This window comes from Vidua macroura, chromosome 12 (assembly GCF_024509145.1).
Source record: "Vidua macroura isolate BioBank_ID:100142 chromosome 12, ASM2450914v1, whole genome shotgun sequence".
Lineage (NCBI taxonomy): Eukaryota > Metazoa > Chordata > Aves > Passeriformes > Viduidae > Vidua > Vidua macroura.
Window position 1 is genome coordinate 7,190,812 of NC_071582.1, and position 19,555 is coordinate 7,210,366.

At 40.1% G+C, this 19,555-nt stretch overlaps 1 protein-coding gene across 4 annotated transcripts in view; it reads left to right on the forward strand.

The window, feature by feature from the left end:
• Positions 1 to 3,253: 3,253 nt before the first annotated feature.
• APBA2 (amyloid beta precursor protein binding family A member 2) overlaps positions 3,254 to 19,555 on the forward strand; it is an 87,809-nt gene continuing 71,507 nt past the window's right edge. For 3 of the 4 annotated variants that reach the window (XR_008438987.1, XM_053988259.1, XM_053988260.1), the window contains exon 1: positions 3,257 to 3,350. The gene's annotated coding sequence lies outside the window, so the exon portion shown is untranslated. Of the gene's footprint in view, positions 3,351 to 19,555 lie in introns of all 4 variants that reach the window. The other variant, XM_053988261.1, reaches the window with a different exon arrangement.

Sequence of the window (19,555 nt, forward strand, 5' to 3'; positions counted from 1 at the left end):
TGTTCCCATTTTATGCTGCCTAAGGCAGACAAGACACATTTTTCTGGACTCCATCAACATTACTCAGGCAGCTAAAGAGCTCATAATTAAATGATGCAAAGTATCTTTTTTTACTTCCTCTCTGCAATCCTCAAGTCACTCCTAGGTGGGAGGAGGTGAACAGGCTGCAGAATGAATCCAATTCCTTATGATGAGACAAACCTAGAAGCAAACTTAAAATGCTGAGAACTAACTGCATGCTTTCTAAAAGCTGACCTTACAGTTTTGCAATTCTGCAAAAACTCCGTTCCTGTCATGCTTATACTGCAATTAATGCAGCCGAATTTCATTCTGAATTCTGTTGCTTTCATTATTACCATATCAAGCTGAAGTCTCATAGAAAGACCATGATTCATGGAGATGTTTACATTATCTGGTTGAGGTACTTACAGTAGGAGTGTATGGACAATGGTATCCTTGACACTTCGTTTGATCCCGTCCTTACAAGGAATTCTTCCTGTTGTGATGTGACATGGGTTTGTTGGACATAAGAACCCTTAACTAAGAGAAAAACTCAGAATTAATTGTTTCAATATCAGTTCTTTTACCAAAGCAGTTGTCATGTTGGCCAAATTGAGGCTGTCAAACAGAATAAGTTCATCAAGTTCAACTAGTTAATTAATATGAAAATGGGAACTAACAACAATGTATAAATTAATCAACCTAGGGCTGACATTTTGCAATGGAAGACCTCAACCACTTAGGAATGCAAGATCTGTTACCTTTGACAAGCATTTTCAAAGCACTTTGAACAAATTATGAAATAAATATCTTATTGTGAAGGAGGGATATTTATAATCCTGTATAATCCTTAAATATCTATAAAATTATGTCAACTCTCAATTTTAATGTTCATTTGCACTGTCTGGTATATTGTCAAAAAGCATTGCTAACTGCAATGTTCACAGCATAGATTCACAAATGAGGAAGAGTTCTCTGATACATTTTAAAGTAATGATACATTTTGAAGTATTTAATGGCATTTATAGATCTAAAGTGGCCTTTCAACTGTTACTGCTAAAACAAAAATAGTAAATAGGTATTAAAATCTTCTATGAAGTAGATCTTTAATGAAATTTTTAACTTATTTTTAACATTGCATTTTTTTCAGTAATAAAGACAGGTTCAAAACATAATTTTAAGATCTGAAGTAATTTGCAACTGCAGGTACCCTGAAAGCATATGTAATGGTGCACAATTTGCATTAAATAAGGGGAATATCCAACTCTGCACCCATGGCTGGCTTTTATGGAAATGATTATTTCCAGAAATTGAAGAGTAAGAGAGGTATGTTCATGGACTGGTATCATGCACCCTATTTTTACTTTCCATTTTGGTATGTAATTTTCTATAGTAACCATCTATCTGAATCACTGTCTCCAAAATGATGTGGAGGGAGAATGTTTGTTAGAAACTTCAATTAAAAAAAGTTAAAAAATTATATCCCACTCCCTTTGGGACCTCTGAAGTCTTTGAGAGGTCAGTTGTGGTGCAATACTTGCAGCTGTAGTAACTTCATAAAGAAAACATCTGCCCTATTGGGCTGGAAATACTGGTTTTGGTATTTTGATAAAGTGAGACTTTATTATGTATATGAGGCTGTTTCATCAAGTTAACAATTTTGAGAATTAATAATTTGAATTAAAAGATCATTTGACGAATGTTTAAACAACCTGCCTACAGATTATATATGTAGATACACTGCAGTTCTTTGTAAAACATACATGCATTACAGTTTGGGTAATGTTTTGAGTTTTCAGTATCTTCAAAAGAAAACCAAAATCTGTCCAGTAATTGGGATGTAGAAAGGGACAGATGGGAAAAATCACCATAGAAAACCATGCCAGAAAATAGCCTCTTAGCAGTAAATGGAGAGTCTTAACAAAAATCTTAATAACTAAACTAAAAACTAAAAAACCCCCCCACAAAAAGGTGTTTCCTTGAAGGACCTCTGCATGTACATGGAATGTGCCTTGATGCTAACACCAGGGCAAAATGAACACACACCACACTGAGCTCACAGCTATTACAGTAAACACCAATACCTAGCTGATTGCAGTGCAGTATCATTACATTAGAACAGCCTTTTACTTTTGCTATAGTGAGAAAGATTAGCTACTATCTCAAATTTGCATAATTATTAGCAAAGCCTGTCAGAATTGCTCTAAGATATGTGATTCTTTATATACAAAATAGTCACTATCACCTAGCTGCCCTAAAAATATCTAGAGCTTTCTAATAAAAGGCCTGAGGAACCAACTGTGTTTATCATCCACCATAAGAAATGTTCTTGGAGAAACCCTCTTCAGTGAGCTTTTAAATAGTACACATTGAATTCTACATTATTAAACTTTAGGGGTGGATATATGTATTATTTGCACAAGGCACAAAAATCATGATTTGTTCTCATAAATCTGGCCGTATGATGGAACGTGACTGAGTCCAGTGCTGTCCCTTGCTATAATGTTCAGACTTTTGGTGTTAGGGGTTTTGTTGCACTGGAGCACCTCGAGCAACAGGGAAAGGTGAGGTGATCACCTAGCAGGATGACACGGCATTCAGGAATGTAATTCACAGAGAGATGCTGTGAAGACTCCCAGAAAACACCCTCAGCTGCAGCCCAGCGCCAAACCAGGTCCCTGAGGATACAGTGGCCTTGCCGAGTGCCACAGCGGGATGCGAGCGTCCAGCAACATCGCTGTGGCAGCTGCTGCTCCAGGGGCTCTCGAGGGGAGCTGGGGCCGGGGCCGCGGCCTGCGCTCCTCAGTGCCCACGTCTGGACACCGTCACTGAGTCAGAGAGCTGTTCGCGCTGGGAGGCACGGTCACCTGGAGCAGGTGACACGGGAACGCGTCCAGGTGGGTTCGGAGTGTCTTCAGAGGGAGACGCCACACCCTCCCTGGGCAGCTCTTCCAGTGCTGTGCCCCCCTCAATGTGAAGAAGTTCTCCCTCAGGCTGAGGTGAAACTTGTGCTTCAGTTTATGACCATTGCCACTCGTCCTGTCGCTGGACACCACTGACGAGCGCGGCACAGGCGGAGCTGGCACATTGCCCGGCCGCGGGTCTGGAGATGGATGGCGGACAGGTCAGTGCGTCCCGCCGAGCCCCCCGGGCTGCCCGGGGCCGCCCCCCGCTCCCGCCGGGGCCGTGAGGCGGCGCGGGCGCTATGCGCCATGCAGGTTCCCGGGCGCTGGCGCAGGCAGGTTCCCGGGCGGGCCCGCCGCGGTGTGCGGCGCTCGGCAGCCACACAAAAGAGCGGCTGCGGCTGCGGCTGCCCCGCTCCTCGGGACCGGCCCCGCCGCTGCACCGCGGTAAGGACCGGGGACGCAGGGCGGGGGGCTGACCGACCGACCGACCGACCTACCGACCGCCGGCCGGGGTCGTCGCGGGCACCGGCGGCTCCGTCGGGGGTGGGGCGGCAGCATCCCGCGGGTCCCCTCAGGGGAGCGGGGAGCCCCCGGGCACGCCCCCGCCCCGCGCCAGCACGGCCGGGGCTCCCCTCGAATCGGGGCTGGGGGCTGCTCTCCCCGCGAGCGGCTACCCCCGCCCCATCCCATCTTCATCTTCATCCTCATCCCCATCCCCTGGCAACCGAGCTGTCCGCAAGCGGACGGGAAGCCGGGGAGAAGGGGAGCCCCTGCGGCATGGCGGAGCGGCCGGCGCTGTCGCGATCGGCGGCGCGGGACTACGGCGCGGGGGGCTGCCGCACTCCCGCTTGTCCCCGCTGAGCCCGGGGAGGCGTCGCCACCGCCCCGCGCCGGGCGAGGGAGAACCGGCGGCGATCCCCCGGGGCCGGGCTGCGGCTCCGCTCGGCTCCCCCGGGGCTGGGCTGCGGCTCCGCTCGGCTCCCCCGGGACGGTGCGAGCTCCGAGCCCGGCCCGGCCGCCTCAGCCCCGCCGTGCCGGGACGGCGGCTCCGGGTAACGCGGGGACCGGCCGTGCAGCATCCGCATCATGTCAGCGTTTTGTGGGAGGGCGGGAGGCTTAAGTCCGTTTGTCTTAATAAGAGTGAAAAGAAAAGCGAGAGGAGCCCTCCTGTAATACAGCATCGCTCGGAGTTTGTATTTGGTTCTGATTTCATGTCTCCACTGTAGCAAAGGGATCAGAGCCTTTGATCTGCTCTTTCCCCGTTCCCTTCATCATGAGATGTGGAAGGAAAAGGGTGCTCAATTAAGAATACCTGATTTTTGTTGGGAAAAACAGCATGAGATAGTATAGCATGGTCTGTTTGCCTCTTATTGAACAGTTTTTTCAATATGTGTGTGTGGTGCCTTGTATTGCCGTAACAAAAGGGATGGGGGTGGGGGAAAGGAAGGGAATACTGCATTTAGAGCTGCATCTTGGAAAGTCAAAGACTGCCTTATTTTGCCTCAACTGGCAATCTGTGCTTTCAGATTTACATACTTTGCATCCTCAGTGTTGTTTTGGTGGTTGTTGCATGCTAGTGAGAACATACAAGAAAAGAGATTTAAATGAAGATAAGAGATCATACAACGTGTATAGTACAAAGATAATGTGCATTGCAGTGATGTTTAAGAAAAGTCTGAAATTACCGTGACCAGTTGGAAAAATGCAAGTAGTGTTTTCAGTTGCATTACTTGGCTCTATAATCTCCCAGGAGGGGCTGGGAAATCTGTTTGCAGAAAAGGTATTTATCTATTATGCCTGCTACCCAAGAATCCCTCATTAATTAATAAGTAGAACTGAAGAAAAGAAACAATTACTGTCATAGTTTTTTGTGGTTCTGTGTAAGCCACAGTGTTTCAAATATAACATAGTTTTAAAGGGGAGGCATTCTAGTTTAAGTCCTTATTGCCACTTAAGATAAAATACAGTATGTGCAGGTTATGTGTTTGAGAAGCAAAAGATTGACATTTATGCCAAGCATAAGATGACAATTTATCATCCTGGTTCTTCTCCATATGGGACAGACAAGATGAAAGAGCTTTTCTTTCATATGTTGTTCTGCGAGAGCTAAACTGCTGAAGTCGAAGCCACTGTCCTTAGTCCATTTGGGCCTCATAGGATTTCATGCTGCAGAACTGTCCTTGTAAACCCTGACTGTCAGAGTTTCTAAATTCTCTGATAGTTTAGCCCATATCTGCACTTGGAAATATCTGAAGCTATTTTTAAAAATGCATCAGCAGCTACGTTATTGCTCCCTCTTGATCCTCTGATAGTAAAGGAAAAGTGTTCTTGCAAAAGCCATAGATGCTTAGCTCTTTTGGTCAAAGTATTACAGTTCTAAGGAGGAATCTCGAAAAGCATGTTTTGTGTAGTTACTTGATTAGTGCTGGTTCAGGCTGAGGACTGGACATGAATTTAAACAAGCTAGGTCTTTAAAAAGTGACCTTTGCTTAAGGCTGTGAACATGAGAAACCACTTCAAGAAGCATAATTTTACCATCTCTCAAGCTGTTCTGATAAGAATATTTGCTAAGAAGTAATTTATGAAAATACCATGGTTTAACCATCTTTCAGTTAATATTCCTGTGCTGAGGGTCGAGAAATTAGAGAAAGTGACCTGTTCCAAGCTACCAGCTCACAGAGAGACATATGGAGGATTCTGGTTTTGTTCAGAACAAATCTTGGTTGTAGCCTTTGAACACAGTTCAGGTGCTTCTGCAGACTTTTTATATCCATTTCCCTTGTAATCTGTGTTTAAATAAACAAGGCAGTTGTTTCATGCTTTAAGCACTGAAGTGGTAGTGGCCAAGGAGCAGCCCTGCCAAAAAGGTCCAGAGGTCCTGGTGGACAGCAAACTGGACATGAACCAGCCACAATCCCTGGCAACAAAGATAGCCAGGAGCATCCTGGTCTGCATGAACAACAGTGCAGCCAGGACATCGAGGGAACTGATTATTCCCTTCTGCTCAGCACCCAGTAGGTGACGTTTATAACCCTGGGTCTAGTTTTGGTCCCTCCAGTACAGGGAAGTTATTGAAACCTGGGGCTCTGCAGAGGCCACTGAAGTGGCTGGGGCTGGAGGCTGAGCTCTGAGCAGAGGGTGAGGGAGTGGGGCTTGATCAGCCTGCAGAAAGGGAGGCTATGGGAGCACCTAACAGCAGCCTTCCAGTCCTTAAAGAATTCCTCAGGGAACTGGAGCCAGACTCAACACAGTGGCATGTGCCAAAGAATGAGAGACAAAAGGCGTATGTTGAAATAAAGGTTCAGACTGGATACAAGCAGAATACTTTGTCCCACAAGGACAGTCATACATGGAGACAGGTAGCCCAGAGAGGTTGTATGGTCTCTGTAAAGACCAGACTGGATAATTCCCTCAACAAACTGATCAGGGCTCACTGATGACCCTGGTTTGGGCAGAATGTTGGACAAGAGATCTCTGACATTCTTAACAACCGGAAGTGTTATGATCCTGTTTGTGTCTATCTGTACATGATACAAGAAGGAGACATGTTTCCAGAAGTCAGATTTTAAAAGAAGATTTAGAGTTTCAATACTAGGACTAATCTGTGCATCTCAGCAAAGATGGAATACAGTATCAGTATGATATATTAACTTCTATTATGTGTGAAACAGTACATTACATTGATACAAACTAATACTTTATTATAAGCCTCTCAAGGAAGAGATATTTGCTTGAAATAAACAAAAAGAAGTGCATACTACTTGCAAGCAAGAGGTTTTTCTAGGAGGTATCTTTTGGCAGTACTATGAGGCAATTAAAGCCTTGCAACATTTGTGCAAGAGATCAAGAGATGTAATGGTAGTTGTTACATCTAGAGAAAATAAAGCACTGATGCAGTCACATGAGCTTCACAAGTTAAGAGGAAAAACTGAAAGCAGAATCAGAATTCGCTGGTTTTTAGGCTTCAAAAAACTTGCAGTCGCTGAGTCAAATGCTCTTTATAAGTACTTGCAAATGCTTTCAGTCTACTGGAAGAGTATTGCATGTATGATTTGTTTTTTCCTGAGGACCCATGAGAGCTGCATGAAAAGCAGCTCAAAACAGCACCATGTGATTGGTGAAGTGTGTAGCGCTTTAGGCTTTTGCTGTCTGCAGAAGCTGAACATGCGCCACAAGCTTTGTCATGGCATCCACGAGAAAAGAACTTCCATTTGAATTCTCAGTTTTATCTGAACTTGGGTCTTCTCTTGGCTAACAATAGTATTTTTTTGGAAGGAAAGCCTTGCACAACTGGTAAAAAAATGTACAGATTGAACAGTTTGTTTCTGATGCTGGTAGGCAAATGCAGTGTCACTTGAGTACATGCCACTCCTTTCCTTTTTTTGTTGCAGTACTTACTGTCTTCATTCACATGCTGCAGTAGAGGAAGGTGATTTGCACTTCAAGAGGAGTAAGTTAGAGCTGAGCAAAGACTGGCATGGAAAACTCTGGGATTAATAGGTGCTTCCACCTAAGCTAAAGAGGAAGAACTAGAAGCCCTGTAGGTAAGGATGACAGGGAAAAAGTGTCATTGTTCTCAAGTAACATGAAATACTGCTGGAGATGCAAACTCTGAAGTATACTCATGCATGAAGGGATCATTTTCTTTTGAAATAGAAGGAAATGAAGAGGAAAGGAAAGTTGGCAAAAAGGTATACAAAATATGTCAGTTATAGCCAATGTGAGGTTTGCAGTCTAGATAAGGATTTTCAAATAGTAGTACTTCTGCAATGCAGACATCTACTGATACCAACCCAGGCTTCCAGTGGGAGCTGCATGAGGAGTATCTTGGAGTAGTTGTCTGGTTTGAATTAGTGAGATGAAGTTTCCTTCAGGAAATAGCCCTCCTAGTTACGGGCCTAATAATGAAGATTCAGCCACATAGAAATTGATATTGCTTTATTATTTAAAAGGCAGATTGAAAATTTCCATTCTATTAATTGGAGTTTTTGAATTTTGTTTTGTGCATTGATAATAGGAATATTTGTGAGCATATCACCAATTTGCATTATTTCCAGATTGCTTTTGTTCCCTTTACTGAGAGATCCTCTTCAGAGATGCACTTCTCAGCTACAACCTTTGCATAAGTTTCTCTTCCCAAGTGAATTGTACAGTAACCCTGATAACTTTTGAGGAGTGAAATCCTTTTTATTTATGAAATATTCTCCAAGAGAGACCTGACCTTGCAAGTTTTTCTTGTGTATATATTTTGTCTTTTTGTTAAGGGTTCACAGGATCTGAACCTTGAAGATTTAGTGTAAGATTTATTTTTTTTATTAATTTAATGAAGATTAAGTGTAAGACAGAAAGATTTAGAAGTCTTTCACCTTAGTACAGAGGTTAGATTTAGCTACGAATTCATAATGTGGTCATAGCAGGCACATTTACTTCTTTCTATCTTAAATGTACAAAAACAGCAACAAGCAGCTCACAACCCAAATAATAGTTCTATAACACTGACCATGAGTGAGGGTGCAGACCTAGATTTGACCACTGGAGTCCAAAATGCCAAGGGATGTTATATAACATGGGAATGTGTGGTGAGAAGCACAAGTTCCATAGGGACAGCACTGATCTAAGCAGTATTGTAAAAACCTCTCAGAAGGAGTAGCTGTGTTTGGCATCCACTGTTCAGGTTCAGTGAAGTACCTGATCTTTATGTGAAGAATAATAAAGAAAATAATATTCCCACTATGCCATCCACATCTTCACTGCCTTCGTCCTCTACCCAGAAACAAAGGTGCTTGGGTGGACTCTTGGTCACCCAGTGTGCCCTTCGAGAACAGAAGATCAAAAGTGTTAGTTAACTTTGCCTTTTCCTGCTCCAGCAACACGGTAAAATAAGTTACTGGATTAACTGAAAAGGATGAGGGTGGCACAGACCAGATTCTGCTCTAGAATGACACGGGATTTTACTTTTTTTCCACCAATCGCCAAGAGTGAAATGGTATCAATAAATTGATGTTACTCTCAAGAATGACTGATACGAGCTACCACAAAAATTATTTCAGTGCAAGGGTAAATGCATCTTTTTTGTTTAGTCAAATTTTAAATTTGGTCTCAAAACTCATGCTCTGAAAGCTGAGAGATGCCTTTTCAACACACCTGGGGGAATGTATGGAGATGGAATTGCCTGTTTCTCATGCAGAAGCAAGATTGCTTCAGAGCTGCTATGCTCCTCAAATCCATACCAAATTGCTCTCCTGGGAATGAAATCTTGTATTAAACACTGTTACTAAACATATCCTTTTTTTTGGTTCTTCTTCTAATCTGCAGCTTTTGTGTCTTTTTGTGTCTGTTAAGGATAGCCATTCTGCATTCTGACTGGTACCAGGTTTCACAGGGTTGCTATGCTGTCTTGAGTTTCAAAGACCACTACGGCTACTAACAGATAAATAATCATCAAGGCAGTTACAAAGAACATAAATTTATTTCTTCTCTTATAAAATGATCCAGTATAGGAAAGAAGCATGCTTGCATGGTTCCAAATTCTTACTATGCAGCATAGCACATTGTTGCCATGCTACCAGATTGCTTGCCTTGATATTTAAATTTGCCCTTAGATTTGTATTTAAAAAGAATGAACTGTTAACAGTACATTAAAATATAAAATAACCTGACAAGACATAAGCCTCGTCACCAATTTGTTCATGGTTTTTTGGCCTCTACAGATTTTAATTTTCTTTTCTAAAATAAACCACATCATCACAACAAATCTAAGATATGCACGAAGCAATGAAATATGGAAAGATTCTCTTTGGGAGTGCAATAAAGGTTTATATCAAAGGAGGAATATTGATTATAGTTTCCATACTTAAAAATATATGCATTTTGCCTGCCTAAGTGCCTTTTGCCATATTTTGTCCTCTTCAATTTAACATGACAGAGGGAAATCAGAGTATGATGATATTTTCTTGTTATTGATGAATTGTGGAAGAGAAAGGAACATTATTTCTATATATGTGTATGTGTAGAAATATATAAAATGTCCTTTAGGCACAAAATCTTGTGTTACTGGAAGACAACTCTTGATTACAGATCAGGCAGCTTTAAAAAGAAACTTATCCCAGTGATATTCTTAGCCAGTCAATCAGTGTGGCTTTAATTATGCAGAAGTCTTTGACATGTTACGGCCCAGGAGATAAGAGCTGTTGCATACTAGATGAATGAAAGGGAAGGAATTCTGTTGGTGACTAGAAATTCCATGCTCAGTGCTGCATTAGAGACATAAAATGAGCACTGCAAGGGAACGCTTCCTAGTAAATTGTGATTTGCATTGTATTGCTGATTCTAACATTATGAAGGTTGTTGGTGGCAGAATTCTTCATTTCTGGTTAATAACTACTGGCTTTATTGATGGAAGAGTTGCCATGAAAATACCTGTGTAGTATCAGGAATATACCTTTAAGTCAGTTGTATTGGTAGGAATTTCTTAGTTTGCTTGCTTTTTGGTTTGGTTGATTGGCTTTTGTGTGGTGTTTGTTTTTTGGGTTTTTTAAAAATAATTAAGGGGTTTTCTTTATATTTTCAGTGCTAGGTGGAAGTTTCAGTTTTCACCAAGTAAAAGGTATCTGTTATGATACTGGTTGTTTTCAGTACTTGGAGAGAGACCACCTTAAGGTTTTTCCACATCTATTCCACACCTATCTGCAGTGATAATAAATGATCTGTACAGCAGGTGTTTAATTTGGAATTTATCCTCCATTTATTATTCAACCCGTATGAATTATAACTGACCCTCCAACTAACAGATAAAGATTATGGGAGGAAAATGGGGGGGATTATATATTACAGCACTACTATACCTTTTATATTATACATTTTTTAGTGTTGGGACTCTTTTGATATTTCATTATTTAGTTTAGGCTCCAGCTTCTGGTGTGTGAGAATCACAGCTTTGATCTTATACTCAGACAGGCTCCAGGAATGAAGAAACTATGAGTTTGTATTTTAAACATTTGTGGACAATATGATACCTTGAATTCTGGAGTTCTCATGATTTGCTGTGCTACAGCAGTTGTAGTAGAAATAAGCTCCTTAGTACTAACCAGCATCTGTTTCAATGTACTAAGCTTGAGTTACCAGTTTTCTTTCTGATGGTACTTAACATTGTTATAACCATTCATGATAAATATAAACAAGCCAAATGTCATCCAGAGTTTCTGAACCAGCTCTTTCATCAGTGAACAGCCCATGTACATACTTTCCTCTATTCAATGATATTCCTATTTAAAGTAGTAAATAAGTAATGTAGTAACTTGCTACAGTATTGGTAAATCCCACTGGAAGGTTAGGAAACAAAAGCTGTTTATTACTGCTCTAAGTTTCCCACTCTCCCCGTGCCTTGGCACAATGACTCTTCTTTCTTGACAGGATGAAATCCATATTGTCTTAAAGATATTATCTCTGTCCTCGTCAGATAAGCTCGTGACTAACTGTGGCTGCCAGCTGAGGCTGGCCCTCACTGACTGGTTGACAGCTTGCACATGTGTGTCACACTGACTCATGGACTGTGGCTCCTCAGGCTGACCCTGTGGCACTCCTGGCCCCTCCTCCCTCCAGCCTCAGAGGCTCAGCAGGGTGGATCCTGGGCATGAGCTGCATGCCAGGCTCCTTGTCACAGGATCATTGAAATGGGGGAAATTCAAACAGAAATTCCTAAATAGTAAAGTCTGAAGTTTACCGCACATGGGGAACTTAACTAAACACCATAGTAGCATCCTGAATGAAATGAAGGTGATTGGAAAAAGAAGATAGATTTACATACTATCTATGCAGTGGAGCCTATGAGCCAACCAAATGTCTAGGACCCCTTGGTGGAAGGCATTTAGAAGGCAGCAGTAGACTGTCTTTGCTCAAAAGACTGACCTGTCTAAATAGACTTCACAGTTTGGTATCTTCTGTTTAAATTAATCTGACAGAGGAAAAGAATAGTGTAAAAAATTGGTACCAGGCCAATAAACCTCATATTATGATAGCAAAAGATTGTGAAACACTGAATTTAATCAGTAACACGTAGACCAAGCCTTTACTAAAACCTGAATCTATAGATATGTCTGTAATTATCAGAGAACAGAACTTAAATGTACCTAAACTGGAAAATCTTAATTTGGTTCTTGTATTTAGTTGCATTTTGCTGTTAACCGTCTTGCTGGGCTAAACTACAAAGATAAAAATAATTACCTTTGTAGATTAACATATTAAATATTTTACCTATGTAAATATGAATAGCATGTAAGTAAAAAGTTCTCTGCTTTGGAGAATATAAAAGGATGACTTTGCAGTTATTACAGGATTTTCATTGTTGTTTTCTTTACTAGTATTGTGTCACTGAGGGTGGGAGTGAGGGTGTATTTGATTTTTAAAACAAACTCCCCAAAGTCTGCTTTATTCATTTTTCAGCTGTAGACTTATAGATTTTTCAGCTCTTTGTGGCAGGAATGTCTGCAGAATACTTAACCTGATGAAATCTTGGTTAATGGATTTTTCCACAACACACATAATTTAGGATTTATTTGCCCCCAGTTGAAAGTTGTTACTATAGCAAATACAAGATGAAGGATGAAATGGAAAGGGATATATAATGTGGCTGTTCAGGGTTTGCATCTGGTAAAGGGGCTGATACCAGGAGGCACAGAAGCTGATTATACCCTTGCAATGCTAGGCTACATAGGATGGTATAAAGACTGATCCTGCAAGGAAGCCTTCTAGGAGCTTGTCAATCCATTGGGAGAGCCCAGGAGAGGTGCACACAGTGTTAGGTAGTTGTTATTTTACAGCGTGGACAATTTCTATTATTAAGGGACTGTGACATATCTTTAAGTGGCTGGAAGATTTGGACTGGGTGCAGCTCAAGCATCTTCGAAATCTTCAGTTTTGCTATGAGCTGCAGCCTTCCCTGCAGTGCTCCTGCTCCCGGGAATGTCCCACAGCCCCAGCAGGACTATGGCTGCCTGCTGCTGCAACACAGGAACTTCTGGTTACCACCAGGAGACTGCCATGGGCTAGTTGTTCAGTTAATTCAGTTGTTGATAATAATTAAGCTTAGAAAGGTGAAACAGAGTTGACCTAGTGATAGAAAAAATAGATATTGTTCAAATTTTTAGAGGAATTAGTCTACATTTGACTTTTCCAATTAGCACAACAGTTATATAATTAGTAGTCTCTAAGGATCGTATTCTGCCAGCCATAATACTTAGTGTCATATATCCATATATTTGTGCAACTGTGGACATTACTTACTTTAAACCAGATATCAGAATTTATATACCTATTGCCTTGGGCATCAGTTGAAGACAAACCAGTCTATTTCTGAACAAATAATGAAATTACTGAATAAATCAGCTAGACTCATACTGCCATTTACATTCTTGCCTCAGTAACTACTTACTGCATGTTTAGTGATGAGAGATGCAGAGTTATGAATTGGAAAATTTATAGATAACTACAAAAGAAATTGACCCACAACGTACCAATGTGATGCTTCAGTGATTTTTCAACCATTTCATCTTTAAGGGAAAAATGCTAATTCTTGAAAGTGTTAGCCAAGTGCGTAGGTACATTTACTGAGAACCTAGGAAATGCATGCTTATTTTAATACATTTTGCAATACTTTATCTTACAACAAATGAAATAAAATGCTGGGGAATTCTTGTTTTCATGCTAGCTTTTTCATATATCTATTTCTAAAGACATTAAAATATTAGAGAATGTTCTTTCATTAATATTCCCCGAGTCCTTTGCTAGTCAATGAATGTTATTTCATTAATATTCCCCTAGTCCTTTGCTAGTCAATGAGGCTTCTTGTGTGTAGGTGTCTTCCACACTGCTGCCCAGCTATAACCTTGGGGTACAGCAACCTTGCACTGCAGGATTAGTGCCTTTTCTCCAGCAGATCTGCTCCATAGAGTTGTTTTTCTGTGCAACACCAGTATTTTATATGCTGCAGTTAAGCCAGCTGCAGTCAAAACCTAATCTCTTGTTTAGGCCAACTGTAAATCTAATTAACCCTGTTGACCCTGAATCTTATTCAATCACAGAGTTTACTTCCTCCAAGAGAATGGCTGAAGCTGTATGAATACTTTTTAGAATATTGTCTAACAGTGAGTTTTCAGTGTTCTCCCTGTTCTGTGCTGCACTGTTGCCTGCTTATCCTCTCCGTTACTAATAGGGAAAGTCTGTGTACCTGTGTGTGAAGAAAAGGAAAAAAAAATCAGCTCCAAATGCAGCCTAAACTCTCCACATGGTTAGGATTTTGACAGACCTCTAGAATTCTCAATGTTGCCATCTCTGGCAGAGCACAGGATGGCAGAGAAGACAAAGAAGAGATAGCCAGTTATAATCTCCTGTGCTCTCATGAAGCTAATGAGCATGGAGGAGTGACGTGCACAGAGTCCAAGATTATTCAAGAGACTAAAAAATACAAATAGCATAGTATGAGCTGCCAAAGGCTCATGCCAATCTGTCCTACCATTTCTGCTGGAATATTTCTGTTTACTCTTATTTTCATAATGACAATGTTTCAGCTTTATCAGACACCTGTAGAGAGTAGGATCTACAGTCTCATTTATAACAGTTGCTCTACCCTATAATGACTTGGCAAAAATGAGCTGAACATTCAGTTATCATCATGAAGATCCAAAGGAAAATGGATGCTTCCTAAGGCCTTCAGTTGGCTGATGTGTAAGGGGAACTATGCTCAGAAGTGATTAATTTATGGGATATCATCTCACAGCATCAGGCTTGAGAATCCTACAGATTCTGTTGCGCTGTTACAGAAATCACCTAAAATCAAGATGCTTTTTTCCAAAGATGGTCAGAAACTTTAAGAAATATTCAGTCCCTTGATTTTCTTACCAGAGCCACTCAAGATAGGGAATAAACTTCAGGGGTAAACAAAGGGATTGCTCCCCTGTTTTGTCTGATGAAGCTCAATTCTTCACTTTTCAACAACTTCTCCAACTAGACAATATCTACATGCCTCTTTTCTCCTTTACAAGCCATTAGGATCTTATCCCAAAAGCCAGGATTGGGATAAGAGTTGTGCCTCATAGCCTAGACAGCTAATGATGCCTCACTTCCTAGCTGTAAATGGAGCAATTTAAACAAAACAGTTAATACCTACAGTTCCAGCACAGAAAAGGCTGTTAAATCAAGAATTTTACTTGAACTTTGCCTGCAGATTTCTTGAAAAGGGTTTTTCTACCTTTACTGAAAAACTTTTTCAAACTAGAGAGTAGACAGTTGAGATAGCCAAAGTCACATTTTTTAAAGAATCCTTTAACTGTGAGCTAATTGCATATTTTATTTCATCCACAATGAATGTTATTTGCACTTTATGTAACATCAAAAATGAAATGAAACTTTGAAATCTTCTGTTTAGGCAATGAAGATATTGAGGGGAAAAAGAAGGAAAAAAAATTAGCTCAGTTCTCCAAAATAAAATAACCCTGTCTTTGGTATTGCAATTTCACAGATAGAAATCTGCATAGACTAGTCTGTTTATCTGCTCAAAGCTCTTTACATAACTGGCACTTTGTCATCTTCTGTCTATAAATTATAGGCAGTCATTGCTGGAGTGTCTGAGTAACGCAGCATAGGGTTTGCTGCTTTGCATATAAATGGAGCTACAGTCCTGGATCTATGTGAACAGAAATATGGACATGAAGGCATTCTTGCTCTTCAACTTGATACCAGAAAACCCCTACCCTTAGTGCCATACATCTGTGGATTGCTGGTATAAATATGAAGCAGATAACCTCTTTGGCTCCTTTAAAATTGAATTATGGAAATTGATTTGGGAGAAAGATGTGAGTGCATAAATCACATCAAACCAAACGCAGGTTGTTACATGAAATAGGCAAATTAGGTAACAAATTTTATGTCAAGTGTTTCTCCCTGACTTGGTGAAGGGAAGGCTTTCTTCAGATGTTACTCTTTGCATTGATAATACAATAGTAGAGACAGTTTACATCTCAGAAAACTCAGTCTGGAACAACCTAATTTACATCTTTCCTAGTGTGACACTACAGTAACATCTGGAAATGGATCCTTAAATAGAACAGGAAATAGGCTTTATCTAAATATTCACCTTACTAATTAACTCTTCCTGATAGAGTAATAAGATCCTAATCTTTCAGTATACACAGCATGTTACAGCTGGCAGATTTAAACATCTGTGTAAGTGCTTGGTACTTTTTTTTTGGAAATCAAAAGGTCTGTCTATACAACCAAAAAACCAAGCTGCAGAGACCCAGACTTCAAAGGAGTTACAACATCCTAAATGTAAAACTCCACCTACCCCAAATGAGGATAAACGATGATATCATTACTTAAATTATACTGGTTACTGTGGATGATCCATCCATAGCTTATTGCTTCTTTTTAATGGCATTAAATAATGTGCTGAAATTTGCATTGCAAATTGTAGGACGGTAGGCTTTTCTTTTCAAACAAATCAGGTCAATTCCACCTAGGTCTTCTATATCTAACAATCCAGTAGTGAAGAGCATTTTGGCTACCCTGTTTTTCATCTTTTGTTTGCTTAAATTATTTTTTGTTGACCATAAAGGACAGATTTTTTTTTTGTTCACTGTTGGGTTTCACAGATGTAGGTTTAAGGAGATTATTTATGCTTTAGGATTTAACATCTACCAACATGCTGTTCATTTTGTCTGATATCACGGGGGACTAGTTCTTTCATTTGCAATTTATAAATCCTCATCTTCAGACTTTGGTTTTCAGATAGCTGGATGTTTGAAACATCCAGCAATTATTAATTTAATGAATTTTATCTCAGATGAACTAAGTGTTTATTCAACCATCATGATATATGATAGGTCCAGGATTTTGGTTTGTTTTTAAATTTAAATAGAATAGATAAGGCTAACCTGGTAGCTTGTTGAGGAGTCACCCTGGGAGCCCTCCCTTAGTTTGATGCATGTTTGATGAAAAATGCTGTTTTTGTGTGTCCTTTACTCATAAATCTGGTGATTAACGTTCCAAAAGGACAACAGCAGAAGCTCAAAAGCCCATATCCAATCTTTTTTCCTTCCAGAAACCTTGCATCTGGAATGAAGAAGTCAAACTTCTGCTCTGTGTGCCTAATAAGACCCTAAGTGTTTGCAAAGGTGGTAAACAAAGCCGTGGCTGAGTTTCATGTCAAGTTTGTCCCATGATACCTCAGACAAATGCCTGTCAATGTGCCTGCTCTGGCTCATACAGAGTCTTACACTCCATGCAGACCAATTTTTCATATTCCTGCAGGAGCAGCTCCATACACTATGCTTGATAAATAAATCCTTTATTCCCTGTAGAAGTCTAGATCTTGAGATTATACCAGTTTCTGATCCCATCGTACATGGGACAGAGCTGCCAGGTCCAGGGAGAACAGGAGCTCTCCAATATTTGTTGTGCAATAAATGATAACCTGCTCATAAAACAGGATGTCTGAAACATTAAAATGCAAGAACAGAAGGTGACATCAAAATATGAGCCTTGCTTGAAATGCCTGAGTTAGCTAAATCTCTATGCTGCTTTCAAATATGTTGCCTATTCTTTTACAATTAAAGCTTGAAATTATTTTATATATGGTGCAGTGATTGACTTCAGAATGGAGAATTTTAAAAATCCCTATGAGAGCTTCATAATAATTAATACTGTTATGCTAGAAATTTGAAAATAACCCTGTTTCTTTCTCAGTGGTTTTCAATCTGTTCTTGGCAAACATTTTCCTATGCTGTGTTTCTTGTGCTATGAGAGCCATTCTGGATTGCTGATAGGCTCAAAAGTCAAGCAGTTTGATTTGATAATTCTGAACTGGGGTGCTATGAGGTTCAAAATGCAGTTTAGCATTTTACAGGGGGCTGCAGGTCACTATAGTCTTACCAAGAGCTCATCCTGTATTCTGTTTTCTTTGGACTGTGAAAAACCGACACAGGACAGAATTTCCCCATTGAAGTTTCATTATGTTTTCAGAGCTACTAAATAAAAAATGTATATCCTGTTATACTGTAATTTTGTAATATAATGTATCTTAAGCATGTTTTGGTACTACCAGATTATTAGTATTTTATGGAACTTCCTTCCACCATTTAAAAATTAATACTTCATCATCTCTGGTATTCAAACACTAGAAAAAATGCAGATAAACCAGAAAGGAGACTGTGGAAGAGGCAAACAGTTGTGTATCCATTCTGCACCTGTGCAAAGGTAATTTTCACGCACTAGAAAGCTGAAAAACCCTGCAAGATAAAACCCTGCAGCATGTAAGGAATGCTGAAACAGGCACGGCCAGAGGCAGAACCTCTGGATCCATCTGCTGTCCTCATGCGTGTAATGGGAAGTTTGAGCACATGATGCAGAGCAAATGGGGAAAAAAATCACTTCACTTCCAGAACTGGCAAATCTCCCCATTACACAACACACGTACAGTGCTATACTCTGACAACATAATTTGACCTTGAAAAAGTCAGTGTTCTTCACAAACCTCCAGAAATGTATTCTTTGCATGGGAAGGTACTTGGTTTTTGCATTTAAAAGAAGAATTCATTACTCCATGCAAAGTCCATGTTCAATTTTTTATGTCACAGTGATGTTTACTGCAATTGCTGATACAGATCTCTACTGTTTTCATATAGTTCAGCTGATCCTGACTAGATTTACTCTTTTTTTATTTCAAAGTTTTACTAAAGCGTTCAATGATATCTGTTCATGAGGTGTCTTTTACTACAGAGAAGTACCCCAGGGTATTGTATAAATTAATATGCCATCCATGAATGTAGCTAATCATTTGGCAGTGAGAAACAAGAGACTAGATTACTGATTAACTGTAATGAAGTTGAACAGGATACTCACATGTATGCTGAAACAGACTATTATTGTATTAATGATGTCCTAGGCAAGCTGTTTTAGAAGTGTTAAGTGTAGCAGCTTAAGAAATAAATAAGAACAGTGGTAAATAGTACTAGTATTTTAGTTTAGCTAATTAAAATTTTATGACTGGTAGAGAGGATTTGAGTTTATGGCATCTTCAGATTTGGCATGGGGAAATAAGAGAATTCTCAGGAGTTGACTTCTGCTATAACCTGTCATATCTTATTATGCTGTTTCCAACTCTGTCTGATTTAAAAGAAAACAGACTTATAATTTATTCTTCACTAAAAACAAGAGGAAAGAGAGCCCAGTAAATGCAGCCAGGAAGTACATCTGAAATAATATCGTGATAGCTGTGAGTGACTGTTAGGAGCAATTGCATCAATGATCATCCTAAGAATAATTATGTCTTGCCTCCTAGGAAGAAGATTCAGAAAAATACCATAAGGAAATATTTGTGGATTTCAATAATTACCTGATCTGTAATGACCAAATGCAGTCTAGATAAACACAAGAATGTGCCCTCTTAAGCACACAGACAAAAAATGAATGAGCAAATCTCTTCTATTGGGGAGCATGTAGATATGTTCCACAGAAAGGGATGTTCTTGAAATTTTCACCTGGGCTTCAAACATTTCTGCCCCAGGAATATCTCCAGTTATATTTATGAAAACATGGCTGCTCTGCATTAAAACTCCTTTTAAGTTTTGGATTTTATTTTAAACCAATCATAATTT